The sequence below is a fragment of the Aegilops tauschii genome, chromosome 1, assembly GCF_002575655.3.
Source record: "Aegilops tauschii subsp. strangulata cultivar AL8/78 chromosome 1, Aet v6.0, whole genome shotgun sequence".
NCBI lineage: Eukaryota > Viridiplantae > Streptophyta > Magnoliopsida > Poales > Poaceae > Aegilops > Aegilops tauschii.
Genome location: NC_053035.3, coordinates 279,025,739 through 279,044,181, shown reverse-complemented (window position 1 = coordinate 279,044,181; position 18,443 = coordinate 279,025,739). Strand labels below are relative to the sequence as shown.

The 18,443-nt window shown below is 45.1% G+C and overlaps 1 long non-coding RNA gene and 1 other non-coding gene across 2 annotated transcripts; both read right to left on the bottom strand.

The window, feature by feature from the left end:
* Positions 1-5,924: 5,924 nt before the first annotated feature.
* TRNAY-GUA (transfer RNA tyrosine (anticodon GUA)) lies at positions 5,925-6,007 on the bottom strand. Its single transcript has one exon. It is a non-coding gene; the product is annotated as a tRNA-Tyr (tRNA).
* Positions 6,008-13,418: 7,411 nt separating this feature from the next.
* On the bottom strand, positions 13,419-16,391 carry LOC109742038 (uncharacterized). The gene is made up of 2 exons (XR_012181330.1): positions 16,081-16,391; positions 13,419-14,304 (listed from the first exon to the last, which is right to left on the bottom strand). It is a non-coding gene; the product is annotated as an uncharacterized lncRNA (long non-coding RNA).
* Positions 16,392-18,443: the final 2,052 nt, after the last annotated feature.

Below are 18,443 nucleotides of genomic sequence, written 5' to 3'. Positions count from 1 at the left end.
CATAGATGGGTAGAAGTAATGGGCAAACGCACCTAAGTTAGAGATTTCAACTACTACGGTAGTGATGGGGTGCCTGTTTACCTAAGTAGGCCTAGTTCTTTCTATAATGAGCATTCGCGTCCGGGGACTTTGATCCAACTTCAGTCGATGGGGAAACGGCAAGGGATGCACCGGTATCTGGACACGTGATGGACCCAGTAGTAAATATTCCTTTGTGGAAGGCTTTGGTTATACCTAGGTGGCAAAGCGAAGTTTCTGGTGGGTAGGTGTCTAAAATAACCCTCTGCAAGGAAGCACGCCCGTATCAATCCTTTAATCGGAGACTAGACTAGTGTTAGGAAGGACAAAGGAGACAGACAGAATTTACATCAGAAAAAAAAGACTTTTTGAAGTTTGAGTGAGGATAATTGTCTTAAATTTCGGAGAATCGGCTGAAAAAACGCGGAATTGTCTTCGCCTTTGTAAGCGAAAATGTCCAGTAAAGCCTATCTCGCTTTTAGCCTTCATGGTGAATGGCCCACCCTTTCTTTGAACCTTGTCAATGATCGAACGAACTTACAGATATGAACTGAGTGCCATTTGATGAGTAAGATCGAACAAGGGAGAGGGATATGGAAAGGATGAAGTAATGAAAGAGGAAGTCATTGCTAGTAGTAACGACTTGTCACGATCCATTGGTTCATATAGAATCCATGTCCTAGGTCTATCAAAAAACATTCTTTTCGCTAAGCGTATATAATAAAATAGAGTGAAAAGGTCCACCCCGAAACCAAGGGGGTACTAACTAACAGCTGAGTCCTCTCCAAACCGCAGGAGATAGTTGCCCATCATACGGCTCACCAACTTCACTTGCCTCTAAGGGGGGCTCGCTCTGGGCAGGTTCGGATCACTTACTATACACGGCCCTACGAAGGGGTTAGGAGCGTTTTCAAGATGATTCTTTCTTTGTCGAGACAAAAAAGGAACCCATCTTTTCGATTGAAAAATGTGAGTCTGTTTTGCCCACTTTATCCATCCCCCTCTATCAAAATGATCAAAAAGGCATTTCAAATGCTTCTTATTCCCGTGTTTGATCTTAACCATCTCTGCCCCGCTTCCATGTGGGCAGAGACCCCTGTAGAGAATGAAGAAGAGCCAAGGATCTTACTCTCAAGAGTGCTTCGATAGGCTCCACTCTCTCCCCTGAATAAGTCAGGCTCCGTTAGCCTGGGCTGAGATGGGGATAACGAGTCGACGATTGAAGCCCCCAATGTTCTGCCAGACACTGGACAGGGGTAAGCTCTGTAAATGTGTAGAGCCAAGTGTAGTGTGGTGTAGTAGTAGGCACTTCTAGGCCCCTTCCCGGCTACTGGATCACTCCAGTGCTTCGGGTACTACGGACCCTCTGCCATCCATTGCAGCAGAGCCATTTCATGAGCGGGGGGGCTAAGCGCAGTTCTTTGAATCAAAGGTTTCATGAAATCGAAATCGATTCTTTTTTAGATATCTGGATAGATGGATGGATCTATCTTTCTATTCAGATATCTTTTGCAACCAGCCCCAAATCCTTGATTTGGCCAGGAAACAAAGCACTGCTTTGGGCCCAGGAAGCGAAGGGAATGAGCTCGGCTGCTTCTCCCCCACACTTCTTTATTTCTCCGTGCCCCTTCCGCATGCGCTTCGCGCGCCATTGGCGCTTTGCTCTCCTCTTATTTCTTCATTGGAGGGTTCGGATGGACTTCGCCGTTCTTTCCCAACGAAAATGGAAAGGGTTGTATCACATCGAGATGTCGATTCGTTTTCCGCCCCAAATGAGATGGGGAATTAGTCACCTCTGTCCCTTCATCTTTTTGAAAGGAATCGAGGCCCGGCCCGGCTCGCGTCATTCCAACAACCGAGGGGGAGCACCTCAGTATACGATCGCGCGCAGTAACTGGGAGTCCTATTACACCTAAGGCCAACTTCCATTCACCAAACCCAGGTTCATCTCGTGTAGTGATTGTGGACTCGTACAAGGATATGGAGTCGACGGTTGATGTATCAGACTCGACCCTGTCTTTCGTAGCATGCATTCCCATCTGTGTTGCAACTGATTCGGTAAGCTACGTGTCAGGTGCACGGAAAACTGCCTTCGGTCTCCCAACCTTACTCATGGCAACCTTCCGGCCGCCCAACGACCTATAACGCTAGTCACTACTCCCACTGGGGCTAGGAAGTAAGCCCCACAACCCAAAGCGGCGAAGAACAAATAGAATTTGCTACAAAAGCCGGCTAACGGGGGTATTCCTGCATATGAGAACATTGTAATGGAGAAGGTCATAGCCGAAATAGGATTCGTTTTGGCTAGAGCGCCCAAATCCGCTATATATTTGACACGGGTTTGCCGTAATGCTGGAACTATGGCGAATGCATCTATCGTCATTGATGCATAAATAAATATACCAATTAGTAGTGATTGAATTCCTTCTATGGTTCCACATGAGAAACCAGTACGAATATAACCTACATGTCCAATCGAACTATGAGCTAGAGGTCTTTTGACTTTCGTTTGGGCCATGGCGGCCAGTGCTCCTAAGATCATAGAAGCAATGCTGCAGAAAAAGAAGATTTGTTGTAATGTACCCCCATAGGAAGCAACAATAGAAACACGTGACATATTTGCAGAAATAGAGATTTTAGGCGCAATAGAAAGGAATGATGTCACCGGGGTGGGTGAACCCTCATAGATATCAGGTTCCCACATATATAGAGTCAAAAGAGAGATTGAGTCCGAGGGAGAGGGGGGTTTTCTTGGGGCTCGAGAGATTGAATAGATAGGGCCCCACAAGTTGTTAATTCGCCGCTGGGGAATTCACACAAAAGGGAAGGACTTATTCTCAACGAAAAAAGTGCTCTCTGAACCGAACGTGAAAGTTGTTTTCCATCAGACGGCTGTTCACGTAACTCCACTCTCGGCTTGGATTATATATCCATTTGGTCCGCTCTCGGCCATTCCACACGCTGCCTAGCAGAGACGTGGTTATCTGAAGTGGATTCTCTCTTTTGTAGTAGATGCCGAACCTGCTGCTCAGTGGGCGGGCGCAGCAGCTACATGGACCCCTTTCTTATGTTGTTGCCAGCGCTTTCCCGGGCCGAGCCGGAATTCTTTATTAGAACGTCGGCAGGCAAAGCCCGAAGGAAGGCTGCTATCCCCTCGGCCTTCTTCCTTTTTGATGAAAAACAAATCGACATCTCAATCTCCGAAAGCATTTTCCTTACCCAGCTAATATCCCCCCTTCGTCGAGCCTTTCCTTTAGTGGTAAGGGATATGCACCTTATCTGAACGTCGGCAGGCATTCCGGAATTCTCCTTTTTTGGCCCCGGGTGAACATAGGCTCAAACATGATTGGAGGGGTCCTAGCTACGCCATGCGTTCAATAAAAAAAGCAAGCCTCTGGGAAGCTGCAGGGATTACAAAAAGAGGGTGCTTTCCTGTGTTGCACTAAAAAGGACAAAGGAGAAGATGCTCTTCGACTTTCTTTCTTCCTCCCGCACCCGCCTAAGCCCGGCCCGCGTTAGAGGGGAAGATTACCAAAGCGGAAAAAGACAGAGGGAGGGGGAGCTGCATCTTATTCTCTTCGCGAGAACTTCAGGATCGGAGAAGCATTTGGAAGGGGCGAGGCCTTCATTTCGTTGGCAGAAGCAGAAATGATCCAATCCATTCGGGGCTTCGGGGAACCCAAAAACGAACTATGTTTACTTTTTTCATAGATAGATGATATATATAGGAATAATATATACATCCCTTTACTTTAGATGTCTATGTATCTATTTTGGAATCATCTCCCGATTCTCTTTTTTTTATAATTCGCACTGCTCTTTCTCTCTAAATTGCATCAAATAAAATAGAGAGAGAGAGAGCAGATGGATCCTATCCCCTATAACGAACACTCATTCCTATCTATTGATAGAAAAGAAAGATCTTCGTCACGGACTTTTTCTTTGTTCTTTTTTTTAGATTGGAGGAATTCCTCATATCCAAGGCAGCTCCCCACAAACACCCCACCCATATGACTATGCCCCCTTTTGAATCGACAGTAGATTGGGCTTCATAGCTACTTTCATTCTAAAGACGAATATTAGTCAATACGCAGGCTTCTTTCAGTAGCAAACATATTCATTTTCACCGGGCTCCGCGCACCTTCGGTACTTCTGGAGGGCAAGCAGTTTTATAGTGACTTCTTTCTTAGGGTAGGGCGACGAATACTTCCAATTCCGGAAAGGTCATTGGGTCGCCTTTGGAAGCTAAAGCGAAAGTTGTAGAAAGCCAGGAGAAAAAGCGAAAGCTTGCTCGAAACGGCCTATACCCTAACCCTCGGAAGCGAAGACGCAAAGCGTCACTTTTTTCAAAAGGAAGGAGTTTTTTCTGACTGTATCCATCCATAAAGCCGCCAAGGAAACGAAGTTCGTTCCCTTTCATCAAGTGGGTAAGGTAGGCAAACCACTTAAGCTTTGCCTTAGACTGACGGAACAAAGCTAAGAAGTAGGCTGAATAGAAAAAGGAAAGGGACAAGGGCGGTCGTCGCTTGGGGCGAAGGCTGCTGGTTCGGTACGGTACTAAGGTCCTCGGACTTCCAGGCGGTTTTTCTTTTGGGCTGCTGTGAACCCTTGGATCTCGCCAATACAGCCTCCTATGGTTTTCGTTACCGAGATATCTTTTCTTTTTTTCCCAGGGATTTTTTGGGTAATCAGCTCCCATGCTGCAAACAGTCAAATCTGAACCTTGTCGCTCTTCTTTCCTCGTGGGCAGGAAGCACACCAGCAGCGTGCGTTGCGTGATTCCACTGTGTTTTTTGCACTTGACTGGGTGGACAGTTGACCGGAAGATAACTTCGATTCGCCCGGCCAGCAGGCGGACGGCGTGCTTATCTTGTGTGACAACACTACAGAGCGAGTAGCTCTTCTAGTCGGGCAGCTGTGTGACAACACTCCTGAGAAAGCGGCGCTTTTGTGTAACATGCTATGGTCTCAACGCCCTTACGAGGTAGTGATGAGTTTCACGTGCTCTAAGCCCGGCCCGCGCGCAGTTAGGAGGATTGGCCGCTATCTGAGCGGTACCACCCACCCTACCCTACTACCTATAGGGGGCCGTCCGTCCTACAACCGCCCGAAAAGGAACTGCAGTAATCTTGAATAGGAATCCTACATCGATAAAAAGAATCCCCATAAAAATACCACTAGATCGAGCACCAGTGATTTCGTATCCGGTCAAAATCTTGGCTAATTGATCGAAGTGGGTAGCTCCAGTAGACCCATAGATCATGGAACAAATAGGGTGGGTAGGCCCAACCACCACACTACACGTATAGACGCGAACCCCCCTCCTTACCATACGTGTGACTCTCACCGCATACGGCTCGCACAAAGACTCCAAAATCCATCCCGAGCTTTTTATTCCACCTCTCCCTCCTCTCCAATCCTCGATCAAACTAGCCTTCCCCAGCAAGAAAACGTATCCGCTTTAGCAACAAAGCGCTCATCCCTTGCTTGTTCTTGAGCACGCAAGGCGCTCAAGGCGGTGATTCTTTCTTAAAAAAGGGCTAAAGCACTCCAGCTTTGAAGCTGGAGTTTGCAACTTCAAAACTACAGGTTTTAGCCCTCCTGCTGGGTGGGCGCTTCCTTCGTCTATCGTATGTCTCGCTTGGCTTCGTCCCGAACCAAGGAGGCATGATGGCGGGCGTGTGCGTGTGCCGACTGCAGAGACTACAAGCCGACGCCGGAAGCGACTCGCTTCTATTCTCGATTGGATATAGATGGGGAATCTCTATAGATCGTCTTTTTTCGACAACCTCTCTAAAACGCATACGAGAAAATTGCACTTCACGGCACGGCAAAAAAAAAGAGCTTCGCTCGGTTGGCCCTCCTAGGCTTCCGCCTACTTTCTCTTCTCTTAAGTCTACAACAAGTGGGAGAGGCAGGATTCGAACCTACGTAGAAAACCTTCAACAGATTTACAGTCTGTTGCTTTTGACCGCTCGGCCACTCTCCCCTTCCCGGGGATACGCCCTCCTCAAACAAAGGGTTCCTGAATAAGAAGGATGGCGGCCTTCGTTCTTCAGTTAAGAAGAGCAGATGGAACTATTAGATTTGCTAGCGTTCCGGGAGAATAAATAAGGTCATTTAGTAAGTTCATAACAATTTATGTAAAGCAAGGGACAAAGCTTCTACGACAGCTTCCCCCTCATTGCCATCGTCGGCCTTCCCCAGCTCCCCTCCTTCGTCGCTTCTGGCTAAGCATCTTTCGGCGGAGGAAAGGAGGCGACTAGTCGCTTCTGGCGAAGCAGCGAGTTCATGAGCAAGTGAATGAACGAGCAGCGAGTGAAGTGCAACAGTCGTAAGTAAGGCTCGCCATGTTCCTAAAAGGAGTGACCATCTTTTCTTCCCTTCTACTGACACTGAGCGAGCAGCAAGCATAGGCAATTGTTTCCGTAGGGGTGGGGCGCAAGCAAGCGTTTTCAGGCTCCGCTAGCTAGCGTACTCTTCTGCTATCAATGAAACCGAAAGAAAAAACCAGTGCCCTTTCGTATAGATCGAGACACAGTACTTTTTCTTTACTTCTTCCATACTAGGAAGAATGGAAGGAAATCCTTCGATAACACTTCTTCCTTATTTGAAGAAATGATATCCGACGCCCGTGGAAACTCTTTCATTTCAAAAAAATTCTTCTTCTTAAGAAGCAAATAGCATTTCCTATTGATTTGTCCCCTGGACTAGACCTATGTAGATTCGGAATTATCCGTCGCTACGTTGTTCCCAAGGACTAGCAAAATCGAAATAGCGAAATTCTTGGGTCATCTCAATGGGTTCAGAAACCACACGTTTCTCTGGATCATCATAGCGAACTTCCACATATCCACTCAGAGGAAAGTCTTTTCGTAATGGATGACCCTCGAAACCATAATCTGTTGATATACGGCGTAAATCCGGATGATTGATGGAAGAAACACCAGACATATCCCATACTTCTCGCTCCCACCGGCCGGCTGATGGAAATAGACTGACTACCGGAGATATTCGTGTTACTTCGTCTGCACTTGTTTGTACACGAATGCGTGAGTTATACCGAGTACTCTGTAAATTATGGACAACTTCAAATCTTCGTTTTCGAGAGGGATGATCCACTCCGCAAATATTGATCGAAACTTGAACCCTTGTATAGGTATGCCATTTTAGAAAGCACAACAATGGAAATGGGTAGTCAGTATTGGTATAAGATCTATTCCCATGTTCCGATCTTTTCATTTTATGTACCCATTTCTTGGGTAAAATCTCCCAACTATATTGGAAAATGGATTGGTTATCCATAAATGAAAATAAAGAAAGCTTTATTTTGGTTCCACTTCTTGCTCTAAGCAGAAAGACTTGTCGGAAATCGCCGGTTGGGTTGGTCCGACCAAGAAAGGCATGGGAGTGGAGAGGCAGAAGTGAAAGACTGGCTACCAATAAAGATCCAAAACTGCACACTTTATATAGTTATGTATCCAGGATCGGCTGCATGCTCTAGTGTTGAATCGGGTATAGAACCCAGGATGCTTGGTTACAATTCCGAATCCGCTAAACCATCGCTCGGGGAAAAGTATTATACAAAGCATTGGTACTTATTCTGATCCTTTCCTTATATTTAGATTCTAGTAGTTTATTTCAGTCGTATTCGTATCCTTACTACGGTTTAGTAAGGGTAACAAATAAAAGTATGCAGGTTCTATTAATTCGCACTGATTGAATGAATGAAATGCGTGCCCGCCTCCCATGCAAGGTGGGTTAATTCGTCCCTTCCTTTCTTTATTTCTGTCACGTCACTATTCTTTTCTTCACTTCTCTTTTCCTCCCATTTCTTCCTTATTTCTGCAACCTTACTTCTCCTTCCTTCTTTTATTTCTCATGTAATTAGCCTCAAATTATCTTCCCTCAATCGATCCAAGGCTGCTTGGTGATGTAATACAGCTCATGGGCCTATATAAATTAATGGAATTTAATTGAAAGGGGCAAGGTGGGACTAATTAGTTTAGCAATGAACCATGTTTTCTTACAAAATCATAAGCCTATTGAGTTGGATGCGCCCTTTGAGGTTAGAACGGAGGTCTTGAGATCGAGCCCCAATTAGTGAAGTTATATATTTTTTCTTTTTTTCGCTGCTCCCCAATCCATGAAAAAAAAAGTGTAGACCAGGCCCAGCTGGGCCCATGCGAAGGAACAGATGAGAGAAAAAAAAATCTCAAATAGGAAAAGTTTCCCTGTTTTGCATGAAACATCAGCTAGCTGAGTTGGCTAGCGGCTACGTGCTCTTTCCAAGACAACCTTGGTTTGACTCCGCTTGTTAGCGATTTTTTTTTACGTTCCGAGGATGACCTACAGGTACATGCTACGAACGAAGAAAACTCAGGAAATCGAAACGAACGAAAAAGACAACCCGGGTTTGACTCCGCTTGTTAGCGACTTTTTTTTGACGTTCCGAGGATGACCTGCAGGTACACGCTACGAACGAAAAAAAACTCAAGAAATCGAAACGGACGAAAAACAAGTACGCGATGGACCAAAAAAAGTGGAGGAACAATCCTCACTTTAATATTATATTTTCTTTTTTTCGCTGCTCCCCAATCCACGAAAAAAAAGTGCAGACCAGGCCCAGCTGGGCCCATGCGAAGAAACAGATGAGAGAAAAAAATCTCAAATAGGAAAAGTTTCCCTTATTTGCATGAAACGTCAGCTAGCTGAGTTGGCTAGCGGCTACGTGCTCTTTCCAAGACAACCTTGGTTTGACTCTGCTTGTTAGCGACTTTTTTTTACGTTCCGAGGATGACCTACAGGTACATGCTACGGACGAAGAAAACTCAGGAAATTGAAACGGACGAAAAAGACAACCCGGGTTTGACTCCGCTTGTTAGCGACTATTTTTTGACGTTCCGAGGATGACCTGCAGGTACACACTACGGATGAAAAAAAACTCAGGAAATCGAAACGGACGAAAAACAAGTACGTGATGGACCAAAAAAAAGTGGAGGAACAATCCTCACTTTAATATTATATTAGGTAAAGAAAGAAAAGAATTTTCGGCGAGCATGTCCCAAAAAAAACGAATTTTCGGCGAGCAACTGGCGGTGGGTACGGCTCAACTCGAGATATTTCGTTAGTTTTTGAAAGAGGAGACTTCCAGAAGCGTTCGCTTAACGGCGAACGTCGTCGACGCACGGCGGCCGTCCTTTAGAGCAGAGGATCCAAGGGCCTACTTTGTAAAACAATCTTTTGTGAGGTCTTTTGTGCAAGTTGTCTGCGATGGTGCCATTGGATGTATCCTCCTCGTATGGTGTGTTACCTGTATTTGTAACTGCATATGTGTACTGTTTTCCAGCTCCTATATATACAGATAAGCTTATGCCTACGTGAGTACGCTTTCAAAAAAAAAACACGAGTAGACTGGTCAAAATCAGTCTAAAACTTACCTCAATCTGTCTCTATAAAAACTGTAGCAAAACAGCTGTCAAGCTGTGGTAAACCTCAGCCTGACAGCACACCCCACCGGTTAGAAATGGTGTCAAACTTTCCTTATTGCCATTTCAGTGCTATTAGAAAATTTATTACACAATCTTGGTGCTTTCTTGTGAAAAAAATGATGGTGGTTATTTTAAGATAGGGAAATTGTCGGGTGAAAATGTGGGATTTTGTCCGGTCTTCGGTCGGGTGAAAAAAACTTTTTTTCATAAGATTCAACGTCTTGTTTTTTGGGTAACAAGGTGATCGCTTTGTCGAGTCAGGTCCCCAAGGATCAGACTTGTGAAAAAAGTGTTTGTTCTTGTGAAAAATAATTTTTGTGATCCGACTTGCTCGTCGCAACCTCCCACATGCGGATGTGTATGCCTTTTGTGAGCAGGCCCCGAGGATCTCCAACACCTCCTGGTTAGTTGCTCGTTCTCCCGCCAGGACTGACATGAGATTCTATCATGTCCACAGTCGCTCTGTCGTCGCCGGCGATGGCCTTCGCGGATTGGTGGAACAGCTCGTGCTTGCACTCCCCCAACACTCATCGCCATGGGTTCTCCTCCATCATCATACTCACCACCTGGTGACTACGGAACCATTGTAATGGTTGCATCTTCGATGGCCAGCGACCTTGTGTCTCGTGCCTCGTCCAAGCGACCCAGGAAGACGCTCGTCAGTGGGCCAGGGCGGGCACCATAGGGTTACCTAACATGTTATCTGAGTAGTCAGCTTGCATATGCTTCCGGCTGAGCAACCCATGTCTCCTACTCCAGTTATCACCTTCATGTCGGCTTGTGTATGTGTAATGGTGTAAACGCTGCAGCCGTGATGGCACCACCGCCTCCTCCTCCTCTGGAGCCAGATTAGATTTTGTTTTCTTAGCTTGTATTGGGGCTTGTTCTGTTGTGCCCCCAGTGAGACCTCCTCCTTTCCCCTTGCTGTGACTTATGCTTTATTTTCCTTTTCTTATTCTCGAACCTTGTTGTTGTCGGATGCTTGGTGTTGGTGCTTTATAATATAAAGCGGGGGGCAACCCTTTTTCGTAATGGTGTAAACGCTCCCTATTCAACTCTGTCTTCATATGGATGATTGTATGTTCGTGTGTGTATCTGAACATTTACGCTTATACAATATCTTTTTTTAAAGTCATCCGGACTGGACGTTTCATCGTCAGCCCTCACGAGATTGGCATCCGTGGCAACTTCGTTAATCTCAAGATGATATGCCGACTTAGTCTTTTGAAGATGCTCATAGGGATAGGGTGTGTGTATATACGCTTATAGGGGTGAGTGTATGTGTGTACATATGAGCATACGTGTTTGTAATGTGTTCAGAAAAGAAGATTGGGCAATACCATAAAACCAGCAAATGGGGCCCACGTGGCGGCTGGACAGCGTCAAACAAAGGGAAGGACCTAACTGCAAAACATCAGGAACTCATATAATAAAGTAAAAATAGGCAGACGGACGGATCGCCGGACCAGATGGACGTCAGGATCGTCGGACCAGACGGCGTGCGTCGAACGACGCGTCAAGCACCACCTGCACTCTCGCCGCAGCCACACTATATAAGGATACCGCGCGCCCGCTCTTCATTATCGCTCAATCACCTTGCAAATTCTTCCAACCCAAAGCTGTTGATACTGAAGTCAGAGAATCGATCAGGTCCCGTCCGAAAAGGATTTTTTCGATACGAAAAAGAATCGATCAAGTCCCGTTCTTGGGCCAGCGCCAGCAGCAGCAAGCGTAGGTACTCCGTACGCAGAAACCATCCCATTCCCATGGCTGAGCGCTTCCCGACGGTGACGATGGGGCGGGTGGCGATGGGGCAGACCGAGGAGCGCATCTACAGGGATGACGTCATCGCCCAAGACTACGGCAACCACCGCATGGAGGCCGTGATCATGCCACGGCCAATCAAGGACACCTTCTCCATCCTGTTCGGCGGCGACATTTACGAGGTACGTACTCCTCTGTCGACATACAGTGTAGAACATATAACATACGTTCTCGAGCTAGTACAAGGGCGCCGTAGCTAGCTAGGACGAGATCTTAATTAGCTTTGTCCTCTATATGCATCCTGCCCATGCCAGATTGCTGGAGTCGTGGCCACTGAGCTGACCAGCGTGGAGGCCGGTGAGCAGACGAGCGGCGGCCTCGTGGTTCCCATCAACTCTGCGCCTGCGCCTGCGCCTCCACCAGAGGTACTACCTGAGACCAGTTACTTCGTCGTGACGTACTTCTCTTGGCTTGATTGATTCTGAGATCCTCCAGCATACGTCCAATTTTTGTGATTATTAATACTTTGAACCGTTCTTTATTTCATTTTTCAAATTCTAATTTGCTAGAAATCGAATGACGGTCCTGAATCCCACCCCGGCCGGCACATAGTTTGTTCCTGGTAGTTTCTCATGCTATAATCCAGGACTGTGTGAACACCTATTTGTTAATCAAAAACAGATTTTTTATTTTCATAAATTCAGAGACAAAAGAAAATGCTCATCGTGTAGATGTGAACTATGTATGTGAATACGTTTGTTTGGGCAGCTTTTTTCAGTTGTAAGCTATACAGTAAACAGCACAAACATCTGGGAATCCAGTTACAGATTCACAATTTTATCTTTTCTAGCCTATGTATTATATACGAAATTGTACCGAGATATGAGGAACACATGGACATGTAGTACACATCAAAACGTTTCGTAACTTTCCGATTAATATATTATCATGGAATTTACAACATGGAATTTACATAAAATAACGGGCTCACTTGAGTACGTTATACAAATTTATGAACTCTTCTTCCAATAAACTATTGATTCCATTCACTTTCTTCCCAAATTTATTCTTGGGCACATTTAAATCGATACGTAACCATTCGCTGGTTTATGGAAGAACAACATGGCTGAAAATTCTACAAAAATACATATGTGAGGCTGCTTGGTTGGAGTATCACCTACATATACGTTTAGCTTTAAGAATGTGCAACTCCAACGGCGCGTTAGGAAGGATCTTGCTTTGCTTGATACACCTGAACCCCAAGTGTTTGGTCTTCCTGGCCATGGATGGCGTCCACCCGATCAGGGTTGGGTGAAGATTAACATGGATGGCGCGCTGAACTCTAAGGCAAGCATGGCAGGGGCTGGTGCTGTGGCTCGATCTGCCACAGCTTTGTTGGGTGCTTGGTGCAAACCCCATGTTGGGGGTTACTGATCCGATGATCGCCGAGGCCTTATCACTGAGAGATGGCACCATCTTTGCAAAATTGAGATGATACTCACATGTGATAATGAAAATGGATTGCCTGGAGGTGGTGAACCTCTAGAACGCTCGCGGGCAACTGATGTTCTGGTGTGGCACAGATACTCTTAGAGATTGGAGAGCTTACTTTGTTGTTTATTTCTTTAGTTATTCAACATGTAAACAAATCTGCTAATTTTCTAGCCCATCTAAGCGCTAAGCATGCCTACTCGCTGATGGTCACCTAGAGTTGGTTGGATTCTAAACCAACCTTCCTGGTGACCCGCCTTCTAGGCTTCTAGCTGATTGTCGCAGGAGTTCTTTTGTTTGAATAAAGCTCTCTAAATTTTCAAAAAAAACTATAAAATATTAAAAAATATGCTACTTGTTGTTTTTCACGGGTTACAAAATTGCATATTTTGAGATGAAATTTGTTCTCAGATACACTTCTTTTAGCTTTCCTCAGATATACTTCACCATATAAGCTACATGACGTGAGTGTTTTTCCCCAAAAAGAACGCCTTTAAAGGTTCTGTTTTACTAACAAAACGGGCTAGGAGCTAAAATGCTTCTCACATAGTTGTATTAATTATGGAAGGTTCAATGAGCCGAATCCCCCCCCCCCCCCTCCCCCCCAATTAATCACCTTGGATCTCGCATAGGGAATTGTGACATGCATAGTTGTTTGACTCCGTGAAACTAATTTTGTTAAGCAATATAGGTAAGGTATTGCAATTCATGGCCAGTACAATGGAATACACTACCACCTCCTGGCACATGTTCCATGTCCATCCATTTCAAAATGGGGAGCATCATGATCCCAAAAAACCAATCTCTATTGAGTCTACATCTGTCCCATGTTCTCATAAGAAAAATAATCCACTCGATCGAATTAGTTTGTACGCTGGTCCAATCCAAAGAATAGTTTGTACGTTGGTAGCTATATATTTCTTTCCTCGTATTTGCACTATACTGAACTACTCCACAAGTACTGATGATATGTGAGGCTCTTTCATTGTATAGGGCGACGACGACCACGAAGTGAGAATCAACATAGATCAGCATGTGAATGTACCCGCTCAGGAGTCTGCGTTGCAGTTAATCGCACGTGCGCTGGGAACAGTGGGTTCCCACACCCTGGTTATGGACGTGCACACGATGCTCCACAAGCCGCCCAGTGGAGTAGTCTTCGGCCACAACAAGCTTGCCTACTATGTCATCCTCACCACCATTTTTGTCTTCAGCATCGTAGAGGTCTTCACTGCACTCTGGATTTGCCAGTCTAGCCTCACCTACAGGCGCCGTATATGGATCGGGAGTGTTCTTCTATTAGTCTCCATTTGGGTGTTCGGCGTCATACTCAGCATTGGCGGTGTCGCTTAATATGACATGGTTAGTAAATTCCTTGAAGTTACATTTTTCTCTGTTCTTCACAAAATAGCAAAATAGTTTTTAAGAAATTGAATAGTTTCACAAAGCCACGCTTCCTTTTGTATCGCTGCTTCAACAGCCATGGTGCACTTGGGATTTTACAAAAAAAGTCCCACCTGTCAACCGTGCAGCCATGGACCTGAACAAGTTTGTTGGGTCAGCAAAACTTCTTATTCAAGGAAAATATTGTCATATAGACTTGATCGAACTTATAGAAGTTTGACTTTGGATGAAACTAGAATTTCAAATAATTTAGATTTGTGGAAGCACCAAGAGGCCATATAGAAAGTTGGCTGACATTTGGTTTGCTATGATCCCTCTGAAAGCAGCATAGTTCTAGTTTTGTAGCTGATTAGGGGGGAGGGGTTGGTTTCTGAATAGAAATGGGATGGCATATAAGCCTGTAATTGAGAAATCTACATTACCGTTAGCTCCTAACGCTATTAACAAATTGTTATCTTTAATTTAACAGTGTCAAGGAGAAGAACAGGGACGCTGATCAGTCTAGGTTCTCCCGCAAAAATAAAATAAAGAGATCAGTCTACGTTACTTCGTGATCAGTACTATCATCATGTTTGTATTTTTCTTATTTAATGTGTTGTTGTATGGAAATATTTCTTGATCTTGTTCTTTGTATATATGATTAAATAATCCTATTTATACTGATACCAATCTTAGGAGCTTTATTTTGGGTAAGCAGTTCACTTTGTACATCTTGCATGGCTCGCAAATGGGCATCTGGGACATGCAAATCGGCCGTCTGATAAATCACCCCAAAATTAATCCACACTCGAAGAATAAAAATATGTGCCCAAAATTTGAGACGGCAATTTGTTCCCGTCATATTACTTCAGCCATAGCTATGACACAAAACAATAACAACAGTAACAAAGAGATTAAAAAAATAGGGGCAAAGAAAAGATCAGAGGTTATTAGTACCCATAACTAGATTGATCGGGCAAGGCCCTAGAACAGCAACCACCTTGTTCCTATATATTTTGGCGCATTAGTCCCACCTATATGTGTTGTCGCTATCTCGCTTCTTCCCTTTTTAAGACCAACTTGCTAAGGCTTATTGATCATGAGAAATGTTTACAGAAACTATTATGTGATCATAAGGCTATACAATGCCATACATGGCAACCCAAACTGAAAGTTAGTACTCCCTCTGTAAAACAAATATAAGAGCGTTAGGAAGTACGTGCTCCGACGGAGGCCAGGGAGCGTTTGGTTACTGGATCTACCCGCTGGGAGATGGTAGCACGGGATATCTTCAACCGGTTTGGATGGCAGTCATGTAATAGGATATGCAATTAGTTTACCTGTCTCTCTTATGCCAGCTGGTTGTGGCTTTTCATGGCCAGTTTGTTTTTGGCCCTTTTGGCTCTTTGTGAGCTCTCCTTTATTTTCGTTTTGAGACTCTAAGATCTTGTTGAACCTATTTATCTTTTTAATAAGTTGCCCGTATGCATCGTTCTGATGCAGAGGCCAGGGAGTTCCCCCTTTTCGAAAAAAAAGGAAGTACATGCTTAGCTAAGTTGTGAGACTCATAGCTTCTTCCTTTTTGCGACGTGGGATTGTGGGAAGGCCGGAGCAGAGCGGGCTGCTCCAATTTTTTTTTTTAGTACCGGGATGCTCCTAGGTTGCTTACCAAGTATTCTTCCTTGCCCCCCTAAAAAAAGCATTCTTCCTTCAAACAGAAATACTTTATTTAACACACACGAACATTCACTCAAAACACACACACACCGACACACGTGCACAAATCTCACAAAACTGTATGAAGAAATGTAAGGACAGATAAAACATTTTTCATTGACTTATGGGCAGAGAGATTCTAATAGCAGATCTGACTGGTGGACTCCACATATCAGGCCTAACGTGGCGAAGGGAACATGAGAAAACAGTGCAGTACCTGGAAGGCTGCAGGCTGCAGGCACGATCGATCTCCACGCCGTGTGTTGTTGTTCGCCGGCGAGACCACGCGTACTGCTCCCTTGTTCTTGCTCTCCAGGATGTACCTGGAAGGATGCTCTATGCACGCCACGGCCGCGCCAGGCATGGAGTCGAGTTGTCCTACATGGCGAACATACCCGGCCCGGCTGAGAGAGTGATCATGGTCCATGGTCGGAGGAGAACGGGGCTGCGCTCTTGTATAAGAGATGTGGAAGCGCTAGAGATTCTGGACACAGTTAATTGGGTGCACACATGGTCTGAGTGCCTTTGAACAAGTCTTCTCATTACAAGCTTTGAAAAGTCTGAACGAAAATTCTGGACGTAAATCATCGCACGACGTGTTCCCTTGTGAACTACTACTCCATACCAGTTTCAATTGGACCCTTTTTCTTGAAGAATAAAGAAAAAAAAAAGATGATTTCTTAGCAAAATACTCTCTTTTTTTTGCGGTTGATTCTTAGCAAAATACTGTAGAACTTATCAACTCATAATATTGATATTGGTGTCCTGTCCCCTAGCTTCTGTGTTCAAATAATGTATTATAAATGTACGGATGCTCTTTGCTGTAAATATTCATTTGAATGTGCTTTCAGTCCATGGGGTGTGAGGGAAGGAGATTACTGTTGTCCTTGTTATCATTAACGTTTTAAATAGCGGGCTATGCCATTTAGAGGCAGCTCGGGTAGAAGCTGCTGGAATTTCGTTTATTTTGGGCCTAGTCCAATAGCAGTTTCAGAAATTCCTAATAAATCCTAAAGGCCCACGCAACCCATTTGTGCAAGGCAAGAGGTGGAACTAAAGTTTAGTCCCACATTGCTAGTTTAGAGGGAGTTGGACCTCTTTATACGGGAGGTTCTTTCCCCACATGTATGAGCATGAGAACAAGAGGGACATCCACGCGCGCTCCTCCGCCGCCCGCCGCGGCGCGCCGCGGGTTGCGGGAATGAGCCGAGCCGATGTCTAAATTTTTGCCACGCACTACGGGTATACGAAAGGCCACTCGGGAGCTGGAAAGTTATCCCTTCAGCTCCCGGCGCAGCCTCTCGCCTCCTTCTCTTGCGTCTATAAAAGGGGAGGTCGCTCCTCCCAGAGAGACGCACCAGAAGATCCTCTTCCTCTCGCACCAGAAGTTCCTGAGCACTGAGCTGTTGCTGTCTTCCTCATCCCGGCTTGTGGCGTGCACCGCGAGTCGGGACAGTAGGCCTCCGAAACCGCACCACTTTGAGTCATGTACGGGAGAAGGGTGATAAGGTTTTTGGGGAGCACTCCGCGCGACTACTGACTTTTCCATCACGGACTCCGACGACTTCTTCCCCGACGTCGACAACCTCATCGACGACTTGGCTGGAGAGGATGTCGACCCCAAGTCCAGTGCTTCTGCTGCTGCTGTCCCGTACGTGTTCTTCCTCTTTCTGTTAGAGACCCTGCTACAGTTCCTTGTTCTAGTGTTTGCCCTAGATATGTTAGACTCTGTTTCATATATGCAACTTGCTAAACTATATGCTCTAGATGTGTTTAGTTATATGTAACTTGCTATACTATCTGCTCTAGATGTGTTTAGGTTACAGTTCATATATGAAGATGTTGTTTACCTTCTCTTTATCAAATCGCATGACTTGTTTTATCACTACTATACTAGTCGTGTTTTATCTAATATTTTTGATAATAAAATCATTTGGTAAATTGCTCATATTTTCAACAATCCAAAAACCTTATTATTGGCAATTTACCCCGAGTGGTTTTGCTGCTTCCATGAAACCTCCTATGTTTGAGGGTATCCACTATAAGAGGTGGCGCGTGAGAGCAGTCTTATGGTTTCAAACCATGAGTTGCTATGACGCCACTCTTAGCAAACCTGAAGGAGAGCTTGATGCTCAACAGGCACAAGCTTTTCAGAAAATGGATACTCTATTTAAGGCTGCTCTCTTGAGTGTTCTTGGTGAGAACATAGTTGATGCGTATGCGTCAATTGATAATGGAAAAGATATGTGGGACGCACTCGAGGCCAAGTTTGGGGTCTCGGATGCTGGCACTGAGCTGTACATCATGGAGCAATTCTATGATTACAGGATGACTGAAGAGCGCTCCGTGGTTGAGCAAGCTCATGAGATACAGTCATTTGCTAGAGAACTTGAGCACTTCAATTGTATGCTACCGGACAAGTTTGTTGCCGGAGGTATTATCACTAAGCTTCCTCCTTCATGGAGGAACTTTGCTACCTTACTGAAGCATAAGAGACAAGAGTTTTCCGTCCCGGATCTCATTGGTACTCTTGATGTGGAAGAAAGGGCGAGAGCAAAGGACACACATGCTCGAGGTATT